At 39.8% G+C, this 25,855-nt stretch overlaps 1 protein-coding gene across 4 annotated transcripts in view; it reads left to right on the top strand.

Moving 5' to 3' along the window:
- The window catches only part of LOC125883941 (phospholipid-transporting ATPase ABCA1-like), a 255,956-nt gene that overhangs the window by 22,760 nt on the left and 207,341 nt on the right, over positions 1-25,855 (top strand). For 3 of the 4 annotated variants that reach the window (XM_049568608.1, XM_049568605.1, XM_049568606.1), the window contains exon 1: positions 22,516-22,647. The exons of the other annotated variant lie outside the window; for it this stretch is intronic. The gene's annotated coding sequence lies outside the window, so the exon portion shown is untranslated. Of the gene's footprint in view, positions 1-22,515; positions 22,648-25,855 lie in introns of those variants that run through there. 4 annotated transcript variants of the gene reach the window in all.

The raw sequence follows: 25,855 nt of genomic DNA, 5'->3' as shown, positions 1-25,855 counted from the left end.
TCTGGGTAGTGACTAAAAGAATGAGATCACGGATACAAGTGGCCAAAATGTGTTTACTCTGTGGGGTGGCTGGGCTCAGCCTTTGGGATAGGGTGAGGAGCTTGGACATCTGGAGGGAACTCGGAGTGGAGCCGCTGCTCCTTCGCATCTAAAGGGGTCAGTTGAGGTGGTTCGTGCACCTCATCCGGATGCCTCCTGGGCGCCTCCCACTGGAGGTGTTTTGGGCACGTCCCACTGGTAGGAGGCCCCGGGGCAGACCCAGAACATGCTGGAGGGATTACACATCTCATCTGGCCTGGGAATGCCTTGGGGTCATCCAGGAGGGGCTGGAAAGCATTGCTGGGGAGAGGGATGTCTGAGGAGCTTTGCTTGGCCTGCTGCCCCTACGACCCGGCCCTGGATAAGTGGATGAAATTGGATGGATGGATGGATGGATGGATGTAAATGCGATTAAAATAAAATAAAAAATTAGTACTGAAGCTCAGTGGTGAAAGAAGTATTCACATCTCCAACTGTTACAAGTAAGAGTTGAGCATTCAATATTATTCCTGTCATCATTTTGGCAAATGTACACAAAGGATAAAGAGGAAAAAAAGTATTTGCTATGCAAAACATGGCCCTTGTGAGTAACATTATGTATCATTAATATTTGATTACTATTAAGGTTGCAATCATGTCTGAGCAGAATTTAATGTTGTGGCTGGTGGAGCTAATTTTAACTACTTTATATATTGTTGTGGAGTTAAACATGTAAAATACCTCTTATTTTATAAGCTGATCATTTTGTGCATCAAGTCTTGCTGAGAAACAAGTAACCATAGCTGTCAAAAAACGTAGTGGTGAAATGTGCAATAATTTCAATCAAATGAGGTGTTGTAAGAGTATAAAATAGTACAAGATGGAAATTTTAAACAATATATGAGTACTTCAAATTGTAGCTAAATTGCTTTAATTGAACTTGAGTAAATGTGCTTAGTCACAGTTAAGCAATGCAGAAACCTGCCCAATTGTTGCTAGATTTTGTATTATTAGAGTCACAGTAGAATGCAGATCGGAGCTGAGAGAAAAGAGAGAGGATGATGAGATGCAACATACTATAGGTCCCTTACCAGATTCAAACTGGGGACGATGGGAAATTGTTTGTGCCTCTATTTCACCAGGCCTCCCCAGTAAAGTTACAGTTAAAAGTGAAAGTATCTCAGCCATTAGTCTATGAGTCTGTTCTCTAAGTAAGAAAAACAATGATAGCATTTATGCATATTAGAGTTCAAGGTGCAGGGCTTTTTGACACAGGTTTTGGATTATTGCCTAATTAAAAGGAAGAATATGCTTTTCTAACAGATGAAGTTAGCTTTCAAAGGGACCTTAAATACTTTTTCTTATTTTCTGTAATATATATATATATATATATATATATATATATATATATATATATATATATATATATAATATATAATGTTACAAAGTCAAATGTTCATGTTAAACATGGCCAAAGTTTTAAATAATGAGGCCTCAGGCTTGAGACCATTCTGAAGTCTCAGTTTCCAACTCTTTAAACGCTGCTTAAAGAGAAAGACACTAAAACAAAGTGTCTCAAACAGAGGGGGATTACAGGTGTTTGTGCACAGACAGCATGAGGGAAATAGCATTTATTGAACAGTAAAGTATTTAAACATGTTCTAGTAGAAACCCAGAATACAAGTTTGAACTTGAAAATGAGCGCATTAACTCCCATTTATTGAGTTGAAATATATGTCTACATTTCTAAGCTCAGTCTCGGTCATCTAACAGTAACTCGAACACAGAATTCAGCCTCAGTTGATCCATTTTCAAAAATACCCATGTTCTTTATGGCCCACAGAGCTACCTGTGGCTGTAATTGTCATTTTACTTTATGAGCTGCAACATGCCAATGTATTACTCTCTGTCGTTTGGCCTTTTATTTGTCACACAGCAGCTGAATCCTTTTTGTGTGTCATTATGTTTTGTATAGAAGTGCATGTTTGAATAGCACTCAGTGGGAGTTTAAGACTTATTTGGACTACAGGCATTGCATCCTTATGAATTTGGGTATCGGAATATTAATAGACATCTCCTTTGATATTGAACAGAATGCATTTGGGAGCTGGACTTCATTTATATAATTAAGTCAGTGTGGGGTAGAGCTGTTGTAATAGATTGCTTGGCTACCTCTGAAGCTGCAGTTCTTGCAGTAATGTAACCAGTGGCTTTAGAGCTTCATGCTTAATTCGTTCTTGATTTGTTTCATCTATTGAAATGACAGAGAGGCTCTGTATGAACGCATAATGGTGAGAGAAGCCACATCATACTTCTGGTGCTATACTCTATAGATGACCTAATTTAAATCCACTATCTAAGTTTATTTAATTTCATTTGATTAAATTGGTTTAAGTTTAATGATTTTTCCAAACAGTGCTCTGTGAATTTCTTATGACAGTGTTGCCAGGCTGCATCACTTTATATATCTTTATTTAACTAGGTATTAACACCATGAAATTACAGTCAATTTGCACATCCCTCTGTAGAAGCCTTTATAACAATGCTGCACCTGATGGCACAATAACTGGAGCAGATGGGTTGATCTTGGCTCTCGGACTTGGAAGACATTATTTGAAGGTGGTGTATTAAGACTCAGTGCGCTCCCTGCGGCTTAGACTTGGCTCTGCTACCAGACATTCATCTTCGCAGTCATCACTCACATCATTCACAGTCATCCCTGCACCCCCAAACCCCAAGGGTGTTGAGGGATACTCGCAGGGAGATACTGGAGGCTCCATGAGTGGCACCATTATCAGGGTCCAGTAATGGATTACTTCAATGGTCAGGCTGTCACAGTCAATGTTTGCCCTGACATTTCATGTAAAGTTCCCTTCCCCTGGTAAAATATCATATTGCAGCAGCCAGGCAGTGGTTGTTTTGCCAAATTGGTTGTCACTGTGTTGGTGGTATAATCCCTCCCTTCTTCTGCCTGTCAGTCCTTGTGTCTTGCCAGCTTGGCTACAGGGGCCTTGGTTTTTTGCACTTGCTATTACTGAACGGATAATAGTGTAGGCAAACAGAAAATGGGTAATTGGAAACCACGTTTGGCTAAACAGTTAGCTGAGACTGATAATTGGTATAAAGGTTAAAATATGTTATAGTGCATATTAAACAGTTTTTTGACAAGCCCTGCCCACCCACACAGGTGTTTTAAGTTATTCTTGCTGATGAGATGTCTGCACAGGTTGAATTTAAGTCAAGCTTACATTAGGTCACCAAACTCAATAAACCAATATCAAAGTTGTCCCGATTTGACAAAAAATGGAGAGATGACAGTCAGGCCTCATCTGTGCGTACTGATATGTCATCTGTGATGACATGTACCGCAAAAAAAAGTACCTGTGGGTCTTCCATGTTTGTGTTGCGCATTTAGTTGGCATGAACAATACAATAAGCATGCAATAGCTGTCTGTTCGTATGTGAAGCAATTCATGTATTTTGGTGACAGTCAGCACTACATCTATACATCATTACAGTTTTAGAGATTGTACCCTTTGAGCCAACCATGTATTCACCTTTTTTGAAATTCTTCTCATGGACAGCATCATCTCCGAGAGAGCTATTGTGCTGCTCATGGTACAGAAAATCACCACAGGCGGAATGAGTTTGACATTGGTCCATGGTACAGGCAATGGAGGATGACATATCCAATATCGAGAGAGTGGCAGGGCTAAATATTTTTGTCAGGCCAGCGGCTTTAGTGTGAAGAGATGTGGATGAAGGGTTCATTTGGGTCTGGATTTGAGCACAGCATTGTGGAAACTCACTCCAGGTAAATGCTTCTCTTTCGTCTGTCCTTGCTGGAGGCAATCACAGGGCACTTGAGGGGAAATGCGGAGTTTTGTTAAGTTTCCAAAATACACTAAATGGATGAAGAGGCAACAGCAATGCCAATTGTTGAAAATCCAGTCTGCAAGAATATGTTTACCCCTATACATTTTGCTAGGAAAGAAGAAACTCCATATTCAGCAAGGTTATTATTAGGCATGATCTGATACAGAATGAAATACTGGATGGTAGGGCATTGTCCGTGCATTATAGAGAGGGTATGCATTTTGTAGCAGACTGAAAATGCATTTTGAAAGTCTGTGTATCCCACTTTAACTTTGGCTTGGAAAAAAGGAACTTCTGTATATTCACTAAGGTTATTAGGCATGATTTGAAGTACACACAAAATGAAATACTTGATGGTAGGGCAAAGACTCTGCAGTACAGAAGGAGTTACATATTTTGACAGACTGTATGTCCAGCCGCAGTAGCAGCCTCCTGGGCTAAAAAATGAAGCCAATGTAGAAGGGCCAAAAAACTCAAATAGCCACTTGATGCTGACTCAAAGAGCCAGACACCCCCATGAAAGTGAAAAGTTAATTGTAAAATCTGGTCACCTTAAAAGTCTTTGTCAGCTATTGGTTGTACTAAGAGATCCTGTGAGGAGTTGGATATTCATTTTTTTACAGTAAGTGCATTTTACAGCCAGTCACTGTAAATGCACTGCGGTTATGCTAACTGTGCAAGCTAGCAGCTAGCGTTAGGGTTATCTCCACTCTCTCATCCAAATAAACTTCTAATAGATATACTTTTGGCTCCAAAAATCTTAGATAGAAATGCCAAACTAGAGACCACAAACCATTGGGTGACATTGTTCACAATTTTATACAGTCTATGATATCCTGGTGGGACAAGCAATGAAAATCGCTTAGTGTCAGTTGTTATTTACAGTATATTTACAACAGTATCCAAAGGTACAGTAGGCTGTCATTTGCAATGGTTGATTAGATTACATGAACAAAATATTGTTTACAATGCTGCATTTAGTTTGATATATATTTTGAGTCAAGCAGGTGTAATGGGGTGGTGCAGGGATGACATTTATTGGTAGCCAGCCTGGAAGTTAGCATGGCCTTGGTTCCCTTAACAAAAAGGAATGGCATTTCTCTATTGAATTTTGGATTATTACAGGAAATGTGCTCTGTGGTAAACAAAAGTTTATGATACTTCTGTTGTTCAGCAAAATAATCTTCACAAATGAACATTTCTTTAATGATTTTTTAAGCGTGAATGCAGAACTAAAAAGCTAGCATTAGGCTATAAACAAACTCCACCATGGTCGCATGACTTCAACATCACTACCACAATGAGGCTTTACAGCCACGTTCAGCCCGGTTCGGCATGATAACCTTCTGTAGTCTCAATTAGGTACTTGTTAGCAATTACCTTTTTCAAAATTCATATATTATACATTATAGAACAAAATGTGAAAAGCTTGTCTTAACTGCACATCTTATTTCAGGCATCTTACCTAAAACCAATTCAAAAAACATATTGACTTTCAGAAAAGGGAACTGGAAGTACCGAAATGCTATCTCATCTCAAGGTTTTAGGACTCATTCCTGCAGCACTCCGCTGATGCAAGCAATGTCTTAACCTGATTATAGTAATCTTGATTTTACAACCTACCTATTTTTATGAACATATTCCTTACGAAAGTCAGAATTACAGCGTATCTGGACCTATCTTCCAAACCGTAACATACCAGGTGAAGGACTCTGCTGCAAGTTTTAACATTGTCAAATTTTCATGAGAGAACAATTCACGTGTTGCTATTTTTCATTTACTTAGGTGAAATGAAAGTGTGGCAATCTAAGTCCACCTTCACTGAATGCATGCTTGCTGCTTTCGTGAGGAGCACACTTCCTGTCAGAGGGTAACTAACTTAGCATGACATCCAGCCTGAAAACAGGCTGCAGAGCAGGAAAATCGAATTATTTTTTAACTTTATTATTGTCATTATTATTTTATTTTATTCTTTTCTTTTACTTTTTCGAGGGTTGCCCAATCCTGCAACTGGCTATTAGCATTTACTGGCCCAACATAACTTTTTACTGGCCAACAGGCAGTCCCTATTGTTGGACCCAGATAGCACTACTAGTTTTGATAAACTCCACAGGGTATCTTTAACTCTGTTGTGTCTCTGTTGTGTTTAGGTGTCGGGGATCTTTACAGCTGTACCAATGGGTCAAATAAATATTTTATGTGTAGTTTGTAGTATGCACTTTGCTGCATATGACTTACACCAAGTTGTAGCCATTTTTGTAAGCCAGCCAGTAGACTAAGATGACCATATTGCTAAGCTGTTTTTTTTTCCTAAAAACCTAGGGTACACAAGACAGATTCTAGGCTTCATAGATAAAGTGTTGTCCATATCCTGTGGGAGATGGGACAGCATCATTACTCATTGTTGGAAACCCTTGTGTATACCAAGGCCATACTGCCAGAGCAGATATATTATCAGTCAGGGATTCCTGAAGATACACAAGCCTGGGCGTCATTTTCAACACACTGCATTTATGGACATCATGTGATTTTGGCATACTGGCTCTACCTGACTTTCTTTTTCTTTTGAAAAGCCTCTTGATTGTTAAGTATAAAGATGTGCAGTTCAGCCTGTTTACTTGTATACAGCTCTACGTCTTGGTCAGCATCTATCCACTACTGCTGTTGTAGTTCAGCCGTGGCTTGTAACATGTTGGTTTTAACCAGCTCATGCTGCCTGCTCTTACACTGAGCTGCAAGTCAACTTCCTGCTGGGATAACAGCCTGGGGAGAATGTCACAGTGGAGGAAATAACCTGGGCAAATCGATGGACTGTTTTTTGAAATGCCAATCAGACTTTGAACAGAGAGCAATTTGGATCAGCCAGAGTCGTCTGCACTCAAAGGTGTGAATCCAAGGTCAAACCTTTTAGAAATCTATTGTCACCCAGCGCCTTACAGTTTGAAGGATAAAATAAAAAATATCAAGAAAGAAACCTTGTAAGAGTGTCTAATGGAAGATAACAACAGATTCTGTTGACCTTTTATATTTTATGGTAGTTAACCAAACTGTCTCAGATTATTTTATAGCATAGCATGAGGCATACAATCACCAACATGAACAGGGTGATGCTGTTCTATAACTCTGTAAATCTGATTTTACAGTTTGCATGCTAAAGTCTTTTTTACAAAGTGAATTAGTGAAAAGCCCCTCTTCTAGATGGTGTAATGCTATATCTCTTCTTTTGGTGGTGCAGTATAGAGCCGTGGTGCATTGCAGATACACTATATATTTACATGACAGGAAATGGCTTATCTTTACCTTTGAAGTCACTAGCACGCTGCTTATAAAATACTGTACTGTGAAGTGTAAAATGCCATGCATGCAGATGCTGCTTCAAACAGTGTGCTCCAGTGTTGGTCTTTATTAAGAGACAGATGCGGCTAGTGCAAATGTCCTACAGCCACTTTATCCACCTTTTATCGACTCTTTTCCCTCATGCAGTGAGGTGAATCAGAGCAACCTCTTGTTCTCAAATACAGCATGAAAAGATTCAAGTCAATTTCCTTTATTCCCAGCCAGAGCTCAAGGCTGTAACATCACACTGAGATCAATTTGTAACATCTGTGTTTGTGTTACCCTAGCTATATTGTGTAAAGAATAGGTTGAACATAGTGAATGGTTACATTTTGTGATGACTTAACAGCTTATTTGAATCTCAGCTCTCTTGCACTGCATCTCAAGTCCTTTTTTTACTCAAGGAACCTGAACTAATCTTGGTTCACATATCAGAGCAAGACAGCAGTTTTTGGCATTCATACATAGGACTCCTGTATGGAATCATTCCATGTCTATTCAGGATAGATTAGGCTTTTTCCACTCACCACATGAACGCTGCAAAAAAACAGAAAGAGAGAAAATTCTAACCACGAAAGACAAAAGGCATTGTCAGTTGCATTACAAGATGTCCAAAGGATTTTGAACTTATATTGTAGTTGTATGACTGGTTATCCTCATGGGTTGTATAGGCACTGCTAGGGGGAAGCTTGTAACCACTTCAGCACCCCATAAAACCTTACGAATTACATGACATTAATGTGACTTCAAATAACATTCTGCTGAAAGTCTGAGGGAGCCTAAGACAAATGGCCAACACATCAAAACGTTAAGTTTTAGTGGTTATTTAATGCCTTTTTTGCTCCCATGCTAGACCTGTTTTGTTGTACTTTCATCCCGTAAGCATGTGTGACTTAAAGTTTATACTTTAGGGTGACTTGGCTGACAATCAAATGACTGGGATTTGTTTGTTTGTAGCAAGCATGTAGGGTGCGGTTTTCCAAGGGGAATGGTGGGGATTATTATCTCACAGAGATTTATGAAGGAATGAATCTCTCGTAAACCTTACAAAAATAAGGATGATATCACTGTAACAGTCTAACCGCCAAAAAGGCTTGAAAATGAAATGTTTTTTAAATCGCTTGGCTCTGAGCAGAAATTGAATTTTTAACACCTTTGGTGTGTTGCTTTGTCTGCCACATAGCGAAGTTCATGCTGGGGCAAGGAATGAAAATAATGTCTTGAAAAAAACAAAACATTTTTCATCTCGATCACTGAATTCCTTCTTTTGATAGTCTTTATCATATGACCTTTATCAAGGCTAAACTTAATAGCTCGGGCAGCTTCCAGAAAAATCAAACCAAAACAACAACTTGAGCTGCTGTGCCCTGTGTGAAAGAAAACACTGGGTATTATCTTCAGATATGCTTGCATCTTTGCTGCAACTGTAAAAGAGGTTCAATCACAGCATATACGTTTCTTAAGTAAGGCTGCAACTATTAGTTGACTAATCGATGACTAATCGACTTTTAAAATAATCGGTGACTATTTTAGTAGTCGTTTGTAGTAGGTTTGGGAGAGACAGACCGTCATTTTTCAACATTTTAACACATTTTTCGATAAAATGATTAGTCGACGAATCAAAGAAATAATTGACAGATAAGTCGACAATGAAAATTGTTAGTTGCAGCCCTATTCTTACATTTTCTGTGGAACCCATTTAATTTCCCTTTTCACCCTAAGAAATTAGATTTAAAGGAAAACTTAATCATTTGTATATCAATTACATACCCCATGTTGCATTTAATTTGTGAAAACAAACTAGTTAGACAAATTCTTGGTCAACTGGAGTTGAAGGTTGGCTTGTTTTAACAACAGCAAAACTACTTACAGTACAGGCCAAAAGTTTGGACACACCTTCTCATTCAATGCGTTTTCTTTATTTTCATGACTATTTACATTGTAGATTCTCACTGAAGGCATCAAAACTATGAATGAACACATGTGGAGTTATGTACTTAACAAAAAAGGTGAAATAACTGAAAACATGTTTTATATTCTAGTTTCTTCAAAATAGCCACCCTTTGCTCTGATTACTGCTTTGCACACTCTTGGCATTCTCTCCATGAGCTTCAAGAGGTAGTCACCTGAAATGGTTTTCCAACAGTCTTGAAGGAGTTCCCAGAGGTGTTTAGCACTTGTTGGCCCCTTTGCCTTCACTCTGCGGTCCAGCTCACCCCAAACCATCTCGATTGGGTTCAGGTCCGGTGACTGTGGAGGCCAGGTCATCTGCCGCAGCACTCCATCACTCTCCTTCTTGGTCATATAGCCCTTACACAGCCTGGAGGTGTGTTTGGAGTCATTGTCCTGTTGAAAAATAAATGATCGTCCAACTAAACGCAAACCGGATGGGATGGCATGTCACTGCAGGATGCTGTGGTAGCCATGCTGGTTTAGTGTGCCTTCAATTTTGAATAAATCCCCAACAGTGTCACCAGCAAAACACCCCCACACCATCACACCTCCTCCTCCATGCTTCACAGTGGGAACCAGGCATGTGGAATCCATCCGTTCACCTTTTCTGCGTTTCACAAAGACACGGCGGTTGGAACCAAAGATCTCAAATTTGGACTCATCAGACCAAAGCACAGATTTCCACTGGTCTAATGTCCATTCCTTGTGTTTCTTGGCCCAAACAAATCTCTTCTGCTTGTTGCCTCTCCTTAGCAGTGGTTTCCTAGCAGCTATTTGACCATGAAGGCCTGATTCGCGCAGTCTCCTCTTAACAGTTGTTCTAGAGATGGGTTTGCTGCTAGAACTCTGTGTGGCATTCATCTGGTCTCTGATCTGAGCTGCTATTAACATGCGATTTCTGAGGCTGGTGACTCGGATGAACTTATCCTCAGAAGCAGAGGTGACTCTTGGTCTTCCTTTCCTGGGTCGGTCCTCATGTGTGCCAGTTTCGTTGTAGCGCTTGATGGTTTTTGCGACTCCACTTGGGGACACATTTAAAGTTTTTGCAATTTTCCGGACTGACTGACCTTCATTTCTTAAAGTAATGATGGCCACTTGTTTTTCTTTAGTTAGCTGATCGGTTCTTGCCATCATATGAATTTTAACAGTTGTCCAATAGGGCTGTCGGTTGTGTATTAACCTGACTTCTGCACAACACAACTGATGGTCCCAACCCCATTGATAAAGCAAGAAATTCCACTAATTAACCCTGATAAGGCACACCTGTGAAGTGGAAACCATTTCAGGTGACTACCTCTTGAAGCTCATGGAGAGAATGCCAAGAGTGTGCAAAGCAGTAATCAGAGCAAAGGGTGGCTATTTTGAAGAAACTAGAATATAAAACATGTTTTCAGTTATTTCACCTTTTTTTGTTAAGTACATAACTCCACATGTGTTCATTCATAGTTTCGATGCCTTCAGTGAGAATCTACAATGTAGATAGTCATGAAAATAAAGAAAACGCATTGAATGAGAAGGTGTGTCCAAACTTTTGGCCTGTACTGTATGTTACAAACTCCTGCTATATATACCAAATCTCATTTATCCAGCTGTACACTTAGTTCTTCCCAGAGACACGCATTCTGTTAAAAACCCTACTTCTGTAAGGTTTTAGCGAAAATGAGTGAATAAGGCTTGGATTATACTGCAGGAGTTGTGTGAGAGTTTGTAAATGCATGTGTCAATATAGTTTTGCTGTTGATTAACAGTTTACCAATAACTATTTCAGGTTTTGGATTCTTCGTTCACCACGGAGGCATGCGTTGTCTTCACAAATTTAAGGAAACGCGGGGACGTATTGTCATACAAATGATCATTTTGTGGGTGAAGTGTTCCTTTTAATGCTTTAGATTATTACACTGCTGTCTTTTGAACGTGACGGCAGATGCCTGACATAATGCAATAGATGTAAAGATTGGAAGATAGAAAGAAATTTGTGCAAAGGTACCCTCACTGTCCTGAACTCGTTTTTGTGTGGTAATTGAAAGCGTAGATCCTCCACATAGCTGAAACTAAATTAAAGGTTTCCACACATAATTTCTTTGACCTTTTTCTGTCAGCGTAAGCAGCTAACACAACAAAATGTATGAAAGCATAATCAGCATTGCTTCTCAGCACGCCTAATTGTCAAAGCTGTAGGTGTTAACTGTATTTTTCCTTGAGCCACCACCACATCTTTTTAACTCGTTTTATTGTCTTTGACAGCGTTGAAATAAAACGTGACCACTGAAAAGGTTAATTGATTTGCTAAATGAAAAACATCATCTTCTGTGCCTCACTTCTGAAAACCGTAAAGAAGCGTGTTAACATCTGATTTGACGGTTGTACTAATTGCCATTAATACATGTCCATTTGTGTCTGAGCTGGTTGAGTGCTTACTCTGGGAACATGGCCTACCATTAGCACTCTGCCATTTTCTTTGACATGGAACCATAAACATTGGGCATAGCGCACTACTCACCAAATTAAAACACTAATTCACTTTGAAGGCTTTACAGTATGATAAATAATGTCAATTTCTAAGTTGTATACACTGTAGAAAAATAGGCCCCTTTTAGATTTTGTCCATTCAGATCCAGTATCATCACAATAGCACCTTATGAATTGTGAGTACTTTTTATGTTGAGTAAAGGGAGAATCTAAATGTAATTTTGTGCTGATAATCAGACTATCCATTTTCTCCCCTCAACATGGTGTCCCATCTTCCAGGCCCAGGACTCCTATTTTTATCAGTTTTGGTAACATAATTAGATATTGAACAAAGGCACTCACACAATAGATGAAAATAAACTGCCAGAAAAAGAACGATAGAGACTACAAACGAGTCGATCTGTGATGTGTCCCTAACCAATAGAAGACTGAAATTCCATTACCTGCTTCTATTCCTCAGTGTGCACCCTTGATATTTGCAATATTTGAGAGCCTTTGGTTTTTGTCTCGTAGTAAGTAACATGTTTTACCTCATTGACTTTCAGTGACAGCTTACAATATGTCAAAGCCTGTTTTTCATTACCTAGGTGAGGTTTATTTTAACAAAACACGGGTTGATCTCTTTGAGACACCAGATATAACAATCACTCCGGCCATTCTTTGTCTAGGCTTCAGATATGTGGCCATTCACTGCAAATAATTACTTCCCTGGACCAAGAGTGCCTTTGTGTGCTGATGTGATGTGGAACATTTTTGACAGTTTCCTCTGTTTAGGCATGCTTCAGTGAATGCCTAACAGCACTTGTACTTTTAATAAGGGTCTGGAGCGCAAAACGTCCAGTGACCTCAGCCAGCTTTTAAATTTATGTGATCCTTTGAAAACACTTGAAAATACTAAGTTCTGTTAACGCCACATGTCACAGAGACTTTTAAGCACATTACAGAGCAACCTAATCACCAATATAAATGTTGGTATTGTACGTTTCTGCAAACCATGCATATACATTGTTGTGTTGCAAATATGCAAAAGCTGTGGTTAACGTGTAGTCATGTTTAGCGCCAAAACCACTTGGTTACAGTTTGGAGAAGATCATGTTTTGGCTTAAAATACCCTGGTTTGGGAGCACTTGTGTTGCTGGAAAAGCAGTGATGGCTTGCTAAAAAACAGTCGGTTTTGCTGTTGGCAACGGTCACTCAAAGGTGTCACACCACCCACCATCCCCTCCACCTTCAGATGACAAAGTCAGGTCATATACATGTAATTAGATCTATGTAACTTTACAAATATTGGTATGACACCCATGAACGTTTCCATGTTTTCCAGAAATGCATTTTATTCTGGCAGGTGGGCTGTGTGGACAGACCAGGGACAAGAAGCCTGCCTCTAATTGTTTCAATTGGCAGTAATCAATACACATTCAGTCGTTTTTATTTTGCCTTGTAAAGAAATGAATTGCAAGCACTCTACATTGTGGGTAACGTCACTGGGAGTAGACATACAGGGGGTGGACATAACTGGAACATTCAGTACAAAATAATGCAATCCAGTACAACAGCCCTGCAATAAATGCTACCACTGTGACGCTTATAATGTATAGAACACTGTGTCTGGGAGGTGCTGAATCACCTCTGTGTATGTCTTTCTTGAGGCCTCAAGTTGTGTATCGGGGGTTGGTGATGAATGTAGATTCCTTCTACCTTGACAAATCAAATGAACACCGGAACACAATGCAGTCTGATTCAAAACCTTGAACTACAGCCTCCACATTGCATAAATGTAAATTTTCACCCTCCAAACACACTCACTACATTGTAACATCATGAGCACCACACTATAAAGGTGTTTATGTTGTGTCCCCCGCCTGAAAGTACTCTACTATATGTTCTATATAATGTACTTTGGAACATTCAATCCCATATTATTAATGACGTATCTGACATTTGATGGTAGCACTTAATAATCACCTAAATGTGCTTTTTAAAATAATAATAATGATTGCAATGAAGACTTGCCTCCAATATCTAGCATACAGATATTGTTTGTTTAGTGGTTAAAATAAGTCCAAAATATATTTTCTGTTATTCACAATTTCTGTGGAGCAGAAGGAATGATTTCAGAGGCTGATGAATGGGATATCAACAGGCTTGACGTCGCTGTCAAAATGATTATGTCGACCACAGCAGAGCCAGAATTGCCTGGGCCCCAACTCAAACTGGCCACTAATAGATTCAACAGATTGCAGGAATAGAGTTGTTGATATGATCTGTTAAAGATGTGTGCATTCCCTGCAATAATGCGTTCATCTTTGCCAACTAAACATCCCCAATGTTCATATACCAATGATGCCTAGCTGTTGTTTCAAGTCTGTTCACAAGTAAAAACTGGACATTTTGAAGTGGAAAAACTTTCTACAGTGTATTTTTTTTTTCTTTTTCCCCACAAATTGCTTTCTCTGTTATCCATCAAATTCTCAACATTCTGCAAGAAATGTCAAATTAGCTGCCAGGGACTTGGATTTTTCGTCTTTCATTCAGGTTTGAATTTTTAAAAACAACGCTAATATATAAAGCGGTATCGCCAATTGAGGTATTTTTTGACGGGGAAAAAGTTACTTTTTCTGTTATTAAATCTTGGATTTAGTGTTGTAGATCTTGGTATTCTTATCTGTTCATCCCCAACCAACCAAGCAACCACGTTTTTGAAAATTTTAACGTTTATTAAGTGCCCTTAAAGTGAACATCTATTCTAGTTTCTATCTCTGGTTCTTGTATAGCCTTATGACTACAGATCAGCAGACAAACCCCATTTATGTGTTCAAAAGTAAAGCCAAAGGGAGGCTGAGCATTTCCTCTGTGGTCCCTTAACCACTGAACAACTTGAATTGAAATATGAATGTGAGACTTTATTTTTAAAATAAGAACAAATAACCCTTTTACAAACCTTCTTTATCTCTTAAAGTATTTTTTGCGTGTCACGAATCCATTTCTTTTCCCACTTTCTCCGAATCTAAATGTGCTGCATGGGCGCGAGCAAGAAAAAAATATGCTTAAAACCAACAGTCAGTCCGGGGTCAATAAGCTCTATCATGCTGGGGAAATTTAGGGCTGAGGTCACTTGATGTCACCCAGTTGGCAGATGTTTTTTTTTTTTTTTTTTTAGATATTTACTTATTCATTTGCTCGTTTTTTTGCAATGTGTTGTTCGGGGGGAAAAAATGTCCACTCCGCAGCTGCAGCAGTTGTCACCTGCTGGGAGCATGCAGGACTTGTTAAGGGAAGCTCTATATGATTAGCATTTTGAAATGAGAGCCTTGGACAGATAAAAACACACAGATGTGGGCACGTGCATCTATCTGCTACGCCTCAGTGACACACTGTATGGACAGATAAGCCTCAAGGTTGGGGTTAAGGTTCAAGGATGAGTGTACTTAAGTAAATGAATGCAATAAGTTACACTAGTGCAATTTGCAGTGTGCAGAATCATCCTGTTACTTTTGTGTTTGTGTATCTATTGTGAGAATTTTTTTTTTTTTTTTTTTTTTTTTACCATTGCTAACAGGCGTTAGATGTTACCTATGCTTTTACTTACTACCTAAACTCTTAACACAGCAACAAACCTACATCACATAATTAGCCAAATAGTTAAATTTCTTCTTTTTTGCTCATTAAATTCATACTCAACATTTCAAAATGTAAAATAACTCTCTCCACATACATCAACTCTATCAAAACAGGGCAAACCACACTCAATATATTAGTCTTTCAAATACTAGTATGTTTTCTACCCAAGAGGAACATCAAGTAACTCAAAGTGCAACTTTGAAAATACTGACAGCATTACAAAACTGCTTTACTTTTCATGTTTCATTTCCACCTGCATACAATCGACAATAATGAATCCCTTATTTTGATAATTAAGTTTTCTTATTCTGCAAACTTAAATGACTGTACAGTAGGAAAAAAATTGAAAATGACAGAATTGCTGCAGTAAATGCTTTATTAGCAACATGAAATTGCTGCCAGTGATCAACAAAAAAATCTAACATATATGGCCATTGGTTCCAAATGTGTACAAATGTAATACACACATACAGTTGAAAGACACAGAAGGGAAAAAGAACACAAAAATGTACAGTTCTGTTCTGATCAATACACTCTCTGTGTTCATACTGAACAAAATCAATCCAAAAAGTCCCTTTTTAACTGTATATCTTCATGTTATTTGGAAAACTTCAGCACCTGGACTATTTTATGCAACTTAAATCATATAATCTCAGTGTTTCAATGATTTGTTCCTTCAGAAATACTTACCAGATGTTTCAGTATAGCTTTTGAGCTGCTGTTGTTGCAGAAGTAGAGGCTTTATTCTGTATTTAAGGTTTTGGAGGTTAGGTTTTCTTTTCTGGTATTCTGTGTGCAAGCAGGATCTATAATTTTGGTATTGGGTAAGCTTGTATGTAAAGAAAATGTGACTTTAATATGAGTTAATTGACTGCACATTCTGTGAGAACAACATGAATTGTGTTAACAGTCCACAAAAGACAGATGTGGCTGCAGATTGGACAAAAGGATGTTAGCAGTTGTTAAAAAACAAAAACAAATAACTGTATTATTAGCATTCGGTAGATTGACTGTCAGGTGAATGGGTCCTGAGGTTAGCAATCACATGCAGTCTTCATCCCTGTGAAAATGAGACCTTGATGTGCCCTGTCAAATGTTCTCTCACACTTTATGAAACCTTGTGGTAGATGGCTTGTCATTTGGGTTAAAATAGAAATTTAAATATCTTGTTTTATTTATCGTAGTCCTTGTTGAGTTACCTGTTTGTTTGAACTTTGTTTCGAAACTGAAAATGAGGTATTTACAGATAACACAGACATGCAATTCCACAGTGAAGCATAGTTTATATTTCCATGAGGGATACAGATAAAAAAGCAGAAATTCTCATTAGTGCTGCTTTTATCTTTTTTGCAAATGTTGGACTGTCTTTTCCCTGTTTTGAAAATGAAGACAATAAAACAGCATGATGTGTTATATTTTGGAAATATTTCTTCGAGTTAAAGTTTGGAACAGTAAGGTAGATGTTGGCACTAATACTCCTTATTTGAAAGAGTTCTTCATCACACAGGTCGAAGAGAGTTCCCATATGGTTACAAGCCCATCCCTGATGATTGTAATTCAGTTATCCTTGAAAAATGTAAAACACATTAATATTTCACCAAAGGCATCAAATTATAGAGTTACTGAGCATTCCATTTGATTTAGGGCATTGAAAAGAAACTAGAATATCCTTAATTTGTGTAAAATGTATGCTCACTGATACAGCACTTCTTCTTACTTTAGTCAAAGGCAAGCATCAAGGCCATCTGTGTAACAAATGTCAATACCATCCAATGTAGTTACTGATAACATACTCATATTTAGTCAGAATTACGTACAGGAGATCCCAAAAGACTTGTTAACAACCTTCCAGTCAAATGAAAATCTTCACCAATACAAGTGAGTGCTCCAGCCAGCCAAGCTGATGGAGCAGCACCAACCACTGCAGATGATACCATTGCTGACTTTGGCCCCATCAATATGCTGGCAAATAGCTGGGTTGGCACAGTTGTGTCTGTGGTTCTGTATGCCAGTGTGGCAGCAGGTGTCACACCTGGCTGTGGCCTGGCGGACTGTTAGCCCATTTTTCATGGTCTGTCCACATGCACAAAGGAGAAAAATCAGATTTTTTACCTCTCTAATTTGGTAGGGCCAGTTTCCCAAACACTGCATTATGTGTCACTGCGAACACCCACTCTTGGCCCAGGGAGGGTGGAGGCAACCGTGTGCTTCCTCTGATGCACATGGAGTCACCAGCTGATTATTTTTAGTTGTCAGCAGGTAGCTGGACAGTGTAATATGGTAACGATAGCCCCACAGATTCTGTTCCTATGTGTAGATGGCTGTTAAAATCGTCAGGAGGAACTACTGCAGTGACGAGATATGATCCCTCACTTGCTTTTCACCACAGAAATGAGAGAAGGCTGTGTAATATCAACCTTGTCCAACCTGTCCACAGAATACCAGAATGTAATTTGTCGTCCTTGAGATTTTGATTAGACTGACATATCCCACTTTGAAGTGAGTCTCTCCCTACATGGCATATCAAATGTTTTGCCACTTTTAATTGAAAATTTTGTACGCAGTTTGAATGTTAGGTCTGTAATGATATATTCTTATTCAGGATTCACTGTGTGTGTGTGTGTGTGTGTGTGTGTGTGTGTGTGTGTGTTTGTGACAAAATAACCTCCACTCACAGTGCCATTGACTAGCTTTTTAGCATCTCACAATAACTTCCTTGCTCAAAATTCAATGGCCTGTTGCAGCGTTTAAGTGCAACAGGCTCTTTGCAAATATCCCAGTGGGGAGCATTCGTAAAATGCACTGTTACTCTGATCTACTGCATGCCCTGCTACCCTCAGTAAACTAGGCTATTGCTGTTCTCTACGTTGATCCAAAATGATCTTGATCTTGACACAGAGCTGTCTGAGAAGCATTGTGTGGAATTAGTTAGATGTGTTGCCATAGGTGGAAAATTGTAAAGCTCCATTTGAACCTGTCAAATGAGGCAGTGGAGTATTGAACAGAACAACAGTTCTTTTTTTGACCATTGAATGTGTGATTCAGATTTTTGTCAATTCAAATGGCGTTTACTTTGTCAAAATATATGTTGTTTCCTTGTTGTTATTGCAGGTCTACCTATTCACGGCAGCTACCTCTGGTTGAGTTGGGTGGTAGTAAAAAAAAAAAAAAGAGATTGGACGCAGCACTACCAGGGACTGAATTTAGCTTTCTGTGGTAGTGGCCAAGTCATTTTTTTTCCCTTCTTGATCAATCTTGAATGTTAAATCTCAGGCTTTTACTTTGCTCATCTCCTATGAAAAGACGTTGACCTAATGTATCTGAGGAATCTTATAGAATTGGCTTCGAAATAACAAAACTGTTCTTCTGCTTGAAACTAATGCCCTTGTGAGTCCGAAATTCAAGGTGTTGTTTTTCTCACACCGTGCTCTCACTGCAGTCCATACAGTGGTGATGTCAAAATAGACTACATAGGTTTAAAAAAAAAAAAAAAGAAAGAAAAAAAAGAAAAGAAAAGAAAAAAGAACAAGTCTTCTGCCTCTGCACAGTCTGTGTGGGCTGCGCTGGCTGAAGTCAAAACAAACACAATTGTACCCATGGCCGGCAGTCAGGAAGAGGCAACAGCATCTGTCGAGGAAGGCTGTTATTTGTTTTTCTCAACTTTTGTGGTTTTCTCTTCCCCAGGACAACTCTCCACCTGCTCCGAGGAAGACATAACACAGAATCGAAAGCCAATATGCCAGCTGTGGCCCTATAGGCCTTTCAAATGTTTATCTCTGCCCAGTGTCCATCAGCTGTCTGGCCTGTCCGGATGAACATACTTAACAAGCACCTGTGTGTTTACCCCTCACCTCATCAACAGGGAGACAGAAATTGTAGAAATCGAGGGCAGAGGGAAATCGGCTAGCGAACTTGCACAGGCTCTCGGAAAGACCTGCGTGGTGTTTGATATGGCTTGCTCTTGGTAAGCAGCCTGGGATATTGACTATCCTTGCTTGGGTATTCATGCGTGATCATTTTCCTTATTTTGTACTTTTGAAATTGATTGAAATGCAAGGACGCAGGGGTCTAACCAAGTAATAGTGCCAGCTTGAACTTTGATGCACATAAATAAGTCAGTCGGTGAACTCAAGTTCCCCTGAGCAGGCAATAAAATCAGCAAGAATTGCAAAGAAGCTTGTTACTCTTTGCGCCAGCTTGTGTGGTAAGGAATATTTTTACTTACTGTAGAGCAAAGCAAACATTAGTGCTCTGTAATGCGTTGAGTGGTGAGATGATGATGCAGGTGTTAAAGTTGGAGCACCAGTGGGTGGCTTGTAGCTGTTTGATTTAAGTAAGTATAGAACAAAGTAGAATAAGCTGGTTTGAGACAACTTTTCTCCCTGCTTTATTTTACTAATCTCACTTTTTTTGAGTGGATAAAGAGTTTGATCCACTTGCCCCAGCTGATTTTGCTGTGCATCCAGTCCGCAGGAACACTTGATCCAGTTGCATGTGTACAGCCTGTAAATTATCTGCTTTCTGCCTGCTTCCTTCTGTAGAATAAGAAATCACTTGCCCATCATTCTACACAGAAATACCAAATACAGTAAATAATGCATTGCATGATGTTGAGCTAGTCAGATAGAAACTATTAAATTAACTATTTGCCACAGGGAGTGACTGCTTTATCACAGCGCCTTTGCTTTACTTAACTGTATGGTCATCCAGCTCAGTTTGGTGCCTCTTTGCTCATTTCGTCTTGCCAGGTTCAGGGTGTGTTCCCATTATCATTTGTTCCTTAAGGTATGCAAGAAACAAATTACAAGGTAGTGCTGTTGCAAAAGTGCACCTTGTTTTTCATTAGTATGGCTAGACTAATGCAGGGTTTACTGACCTGGGAACAGCAGGTGTACTCCACCGCGCTGGCACCTTCGAGCGGCAGCACTTCATTAGGCGAAGCAATTACTTTTGGGCAGTTGAGGTTTCACCTGGGTTCCATGAGTGTGAGTGTGTGTAACTAATTGAGAGTATGGACCGACACCTCATGAACAAGTCACAGTAACCCTTCGGTGATTGTGAGGGACAGAAAAGTTTCCTCTTGAAGTTTGCCAGAGCACGGCGAGAGTTTGACCACAGAAGTGCACATGCTTTTAGAGCTCCTTATTGGAACACTGCACTAATATTTGAAAATTTGGCTGGTATTTTCAGATCTTACTCAATAGTTCAAAATTGTCACAACTTAAATTGGTATTTTAAAATGTATCCAGTGGCTGTTCCTCCTATAGGCAACATAGGTGGCTGCGTAGGGTGTCTCCCCTCCCGAAAAAATGACACTGAAAAAAATCAAACCTAAGTGAAAAATGACCCAAAGACCTTATGTTAACAGTTGGCCTACAGTAGGGGTATCACCTCTAATCCATCTAGTTCATGAGTGAGTGATCATCACAGTCAGAACATGCTAGAGCCTGGGTCTTCAACAGGAGGTCTGCCACCCTAGGGGGTCTGTACATTTACTGCAGGGGGGCTGCCAGTTATTGGTTGATCAGTATTCTTTATTTGGAACCCCATTAGCTTCCAGAAAGTGGTCGCGAGTCTTCCTGGGGTCCACTCACAAAACAACATTAAAAGTACATCAATTTAAAAACAGAGTAAGAAAACCAAGGTGAGCTTTATTTATTTATTTTTCTTCAAAAGTTGAACTATGTCTGAAAATAAACATTAAAATGGAGCCAATATTTTATTGGCAAAGGTAAATTGGCCTCTTCATTAAATTTAATGTACAGTACACAACATTATTGATAGGCTTGTTTCCCATGAATTGTTGCACAATCTGTAAGATAGCTAATGCAAAAGCACAATGTGGCACCAATCCATGACGGCGAGTTGAACTAGGTAGCTAACATTGTGCGCTATTAAACATTTATGGCAATGGCAATGGATCGTTGTGTAACTTTTCCAGCAAGAGACTCTGACGTACCGTCCACCTTTGAAACCACCAGTGAGAGATTGAGGCTAATGCACCTAGCCATGCTACAACTGCTGCTGACTTAGCAGCTCTAGGCAAGCGTAAATGAGAGAACATCCAGAAAATGTTGGGAGAATTATCTCAGTTGCAACTCAGTTTTATACAATATACGTAGCGGGTTGTACCGGCCCCATGTCTCTTTGAGCTAAGGGGTCCTTGGCTGGAAAAATGTTGAAGACCCTTGTGCTCGAGCATTTATGGGTATGGTGGAGTAGAGTGTATTTGGAGAGCATTAGGGTAGGAAAAAATGAAACTGCAAAAGCCATCTGGAGTGCAGACATTTTTGTTTGTTATTTCTTGTTTGTTAGCGAAGTTGTTTGATTGTGTTGATTTGTCATCAGCTCTTGTTCTGGTTTGAAGTACATATAATAACTAATAATTCCTTTGTGTTTAGCTTTGGTCTAAAAGAAAAAAAATGTTTTGGGGTGACATATTAATGAATGACACACTAATGAACACAAATATCATCCAGTGTGAGGCTTCTTTGTTTATTCCCTGTCTAAACACCCATCTCATCTAAATAATTATGTCCTCCCTGTGCAGCTTTGGTATTATTCTTTATCACCTAGCATAATAAACTCTTAGCCCCCTTGTTACCAAATTATATAGTTGCTATAAAACCCTACAGTCGCTGCACTTAGCTGCCCCCCCCTCCCCCCCTCCCCTCCCCTCCCCCATGTGACGCATTCAGTTGATCATCAACAACATCATCAACATTTTCAGCTCGGCTCCGTGTCACAGTAAATAAATACACCCCCCATGATCCCATCTGGTTTCTGACCTCCTTCAGTGACGCTTCACTTATTAAAAAAAGAAAGATTAGTTTTTGGACTAATTAGCTCATGAATAATTTGTGCTAATTCAACAGGTGACTGAATTTCAAAGTTTAATGCAAGAATCCCTGCGAGACAAACTTACACAACACATGAATGCAAAAACAAGGCCAGCAGAATGTAGGGCAAGGCTCCCGTTCACCCTCCTCGCCTCATCAGGTAACTTAGACAAGACTACAAGGAGCAGACATATGTGTTCTGCTACAGGGCTGAGCTTAAGGGAACATGCTGTGCAATGTACACCACCTGTGTGCTTCCTGGCTCTGATATTACCGTGGCTACAGTCGCTTCGACAGGCTCAGCAGAGGTCATTTGCATACTTTATGACTCCAGGTAAAAGCGCATAGCGACATGAGAGGTAGGTAGGCAGGGAGTATGTGTGTGTGTGTGTGCGTGAGAGAGGGAGGGAGAACGGAAAAGAGATGGTAAAAGTGTTGCTTTTTGCGTGACTCATAAAGGCCGGCAGTTAAAACCGGTCAAATCCATCTGTAGGCCCTAAGATGTGCTGATGGGTGCGAACCAAACAGCTAAGAGGTAGGTTGTTTTTGACAGTTTGTTTGCTCTAACAGGACACATGTTTTGTAGCCAAGCCTCCTGTGATGCTGCCTCTCTTCTCTCGCTGTTGTTGTTGTTATTGTAGCTTGCTCTCTACTCCCGAGGCTAGCTTGGGCTCAGGCCTGGGTGTCTGTTCACTTGTCTCTGTTTTCCTTCACCTGTCTTGTCTGTAGTGGATCAAATAGAGCACCGTAAGAACTGCTTATCTTATTTGAAAGCGTTTAATAAACTGGTCTCCAGGCTGGCTGCTTTTAAAGTGGCAATAAAGAAGCTGTGAAGACAATTAAGGATTTGAATGGATACCTTTGTGTTACACAAAAACAGGAGGAACAGAAGTATTCATCATTATAGTTTGGTTATAGCTGACTGCTTATCAGGAATTTCAAACAAGTTGGTATCCTTACAACATATTTGCTGAGTCAAAAGGGGAAAGACAATGAACTTTAGCCCATTGTTACGTGTGTAGTGATGGTGCGTCTGCTGAGCAACATCACTCCAAAGCTAATGATTTACACAGAGCTGAAACTGCTGTAATGACTAGTAGAGAGCCCGTGTCACATATAGTGTACCTTTGTACTGTGTCTGCAAAACAATTTCTTCTTGAATGACATCTCTTGATGATTCATTAAGTGCTAACATTTATCCCATAATTTTTTTTATTTATAATTTTCATTTGTTTAAAATGAATGACTAATTAGCTGCTGAAAATGATTGACAGGTTGCCCCAGGAAGCACAGTTACCAGAGCTTATAGATATTACTTTTCTCAAACTAATTACATGTAATGACTGGTTTAATATCAGAGATATCATGTTGACAGACTCCAATATTATTGCTTAAAGTCTCTGTGATTAAAGGAGTCTTTAATGCGAAAATGCTGTCTGAGTGACAAAGTAGAAACACAGTTATTTTTAATGTAACAAGCTCCATTTTATCAGTGCTAATTCTAGATAATGTCAACACTACTTGAATTAACCACAGTTCTGGTTTGATGGTTTGTGCTGCCATGTGTGGTGTATTTATCATGGCCACACTTTTACTCATTATGTGCTTTCACTCACACACACGGCCGTAAACAATTAGTTTTATTAAAAGGCTGTTAAAAGAAAGCTTTTAAGATGCTATTTACAAACCAGCTGTTATAAACCTACCTGATTAGTCGACTCATTTAAAGGTCTGTGTTGAAGATAAATTTAATAAGCAATTAATTAAATAGTTTTGATGAAAAGCAGCTTTTCACTCATCATCCCATATTGAGTCATTTATTTGTTATCCTCAAAACTAACATGCTAACAAACTAATGAGCGTCAGGGATTCTAACACCAGAGTGCAGCAGCATAATGTTCCTTCATTGTTATCTCAAGCATGGCATAGTATTTCAAACAAAGAAAGTAACAACAGTACAGGTCTGTGTCAGCATAGCAAGTAAGTGACGTGCAATATTAATTATGTTCATCATGCGTATTATAGCATCTTAAAACAATCCTACTGTGCCACCAGGAATAAGACAGTATTTAAGTTAGGCACAATTGAGGGAAATATTTGATACATTTACCTTGCAAGTGGTTTTTGTAACATTCAATCCACACAGCATGTAATCATCATAATCTTTCTCATGAGAAATTTCACTGTAAGAGTTAAAGTTTGAAGAGACTTAATTTTGTGTCAGAAAACTGGCCACGTTGCCATTTTGAAAGCTTGTATTTCTGATGTGTAAAGGCCGGCTTACCTCGGAATTCCACTGGATGCGTGTGCGTTGCAGAACAGCAGCACTGGTTATCCATTGCTTGCTCCGCTCTCTGTCAACACCCAACGGCTGCATTTGCTGTGTGCAGCGGTGCAGCTCCGCCGGACAGCAGGAGTCTCGAGGACCCACAAGATCTCGCGAATTCACGCATATTCGCGCGATATAACAAGATGTAGTTTCTATAAACAGAACCACAAAACCAGAGGAATAGTAGGAAGACATCTCGGTGCACGTCCATGATTAACATCTCCTCGTCCATGGTGTCAGCAGGGTGAAATGACGTCTGGAAACCTCTGACCTGTTGACTTCAGGCCTGCCTCTGTCCATTATGTAGTTTTCAAGGTGTAGTGCAGAGAAGTATGATCCACTATGAACACTCTGTATTGTACACTGAACAAAAATATAGACGCACCACTTTTGTTTTTGCTCTCATTTTTCATGAGCTGAACTCAAAGATCTTAAACATTTTCTATACACACAAAAGACCATTTCCTCACAAATATTGTTCACAAATCTGTCTAAATCTGTGTTAGTGAGCACTTCTCCTTTGCCGCAATAATCCATCCCACCTCACAGGTGTGGCATATCAAGATGCTGATTAGACAGCATGAATATTGCACAGGTGTGCCTTAGGCTGGCCACAATAAAAGGCCACTCTGAAATGTGCAGTTTTATCACACTGCACAATGCCACAGATGTCACAAGTTTTGAGGGAGCGTGCAATTGGCATGCTGATTGCAGGAATGTCCACCAGAGCTGTTGCCTGTGAATTGAATGTTCATTTCTCTACCATAAGCCATCTCCAAAGGCGTTTCAGACAGTTTGGCAGTACATCCAACCGGCCTCACAACCACAGACCACGTGTAACCACACCAGCCCAGGACCTCCACATCCAGCATGTTCACCTCCAAGATCGTCTGAGAGCAGCCACCCGGACAGCTGCTGCAACAATCGGTTTGCATAACCAAAGAATTTCTGCACAAACTGTCAGAAACCGTCTCAGGAAGCTCATCTGCATGCTCGTCCCCTCATCGGGTCTCGACCTGACTGCAGTTCGTTGTCGTAACCAACTTGAGTGGGCAAATGCTCACATTCGATGGCGTGGCACGTTGGAGAGGTGTTCTCTTCACGGATGAATCCCGGTTTTCACTGTTCAGGGCAGATGGCAGACAGCATGTGAGGCGCCGTGGCGGGGGCGGTTTGCTGATGTCAACGCTGTGGATCGAGTGGCCCATGGTGGCGGTGGGGTTATGGTATGGGCAGGCGTATGTTATGGACAACGAACACAGGTGCATTTTATTGATGGCATTTTGAATGCACAGAGATATCGTGACGAGATCCTGAGGCCCATTGTTGTGCCATTCATCCACGACCATCACCTCATGTTGTAGCATGATAATGCAAGGCCCCATGTTGCAAGGAACTATACACAATTCCTGGA

Source organism: Epinephelus fuscoguttatus, linkage group LG23, assembly GCF_011397635.1.
Source record: "Epinephelus fuscoguttatus linkage group LG23, E.fuscoguttatus.final_Chr_v1".
NCBI classification, from domain to species: domain Eukaryota; kingdom Metazoa; phylum Chordata; class Actinopteri; order Perciformes; family Serranidae; genus Epinephelus; species Epinephelus fuscoguttatus.
Note: the sequence above shows the minus strand (reverse complement) of the source record. Positions and strands in the feature narration are given on the sequence as shown.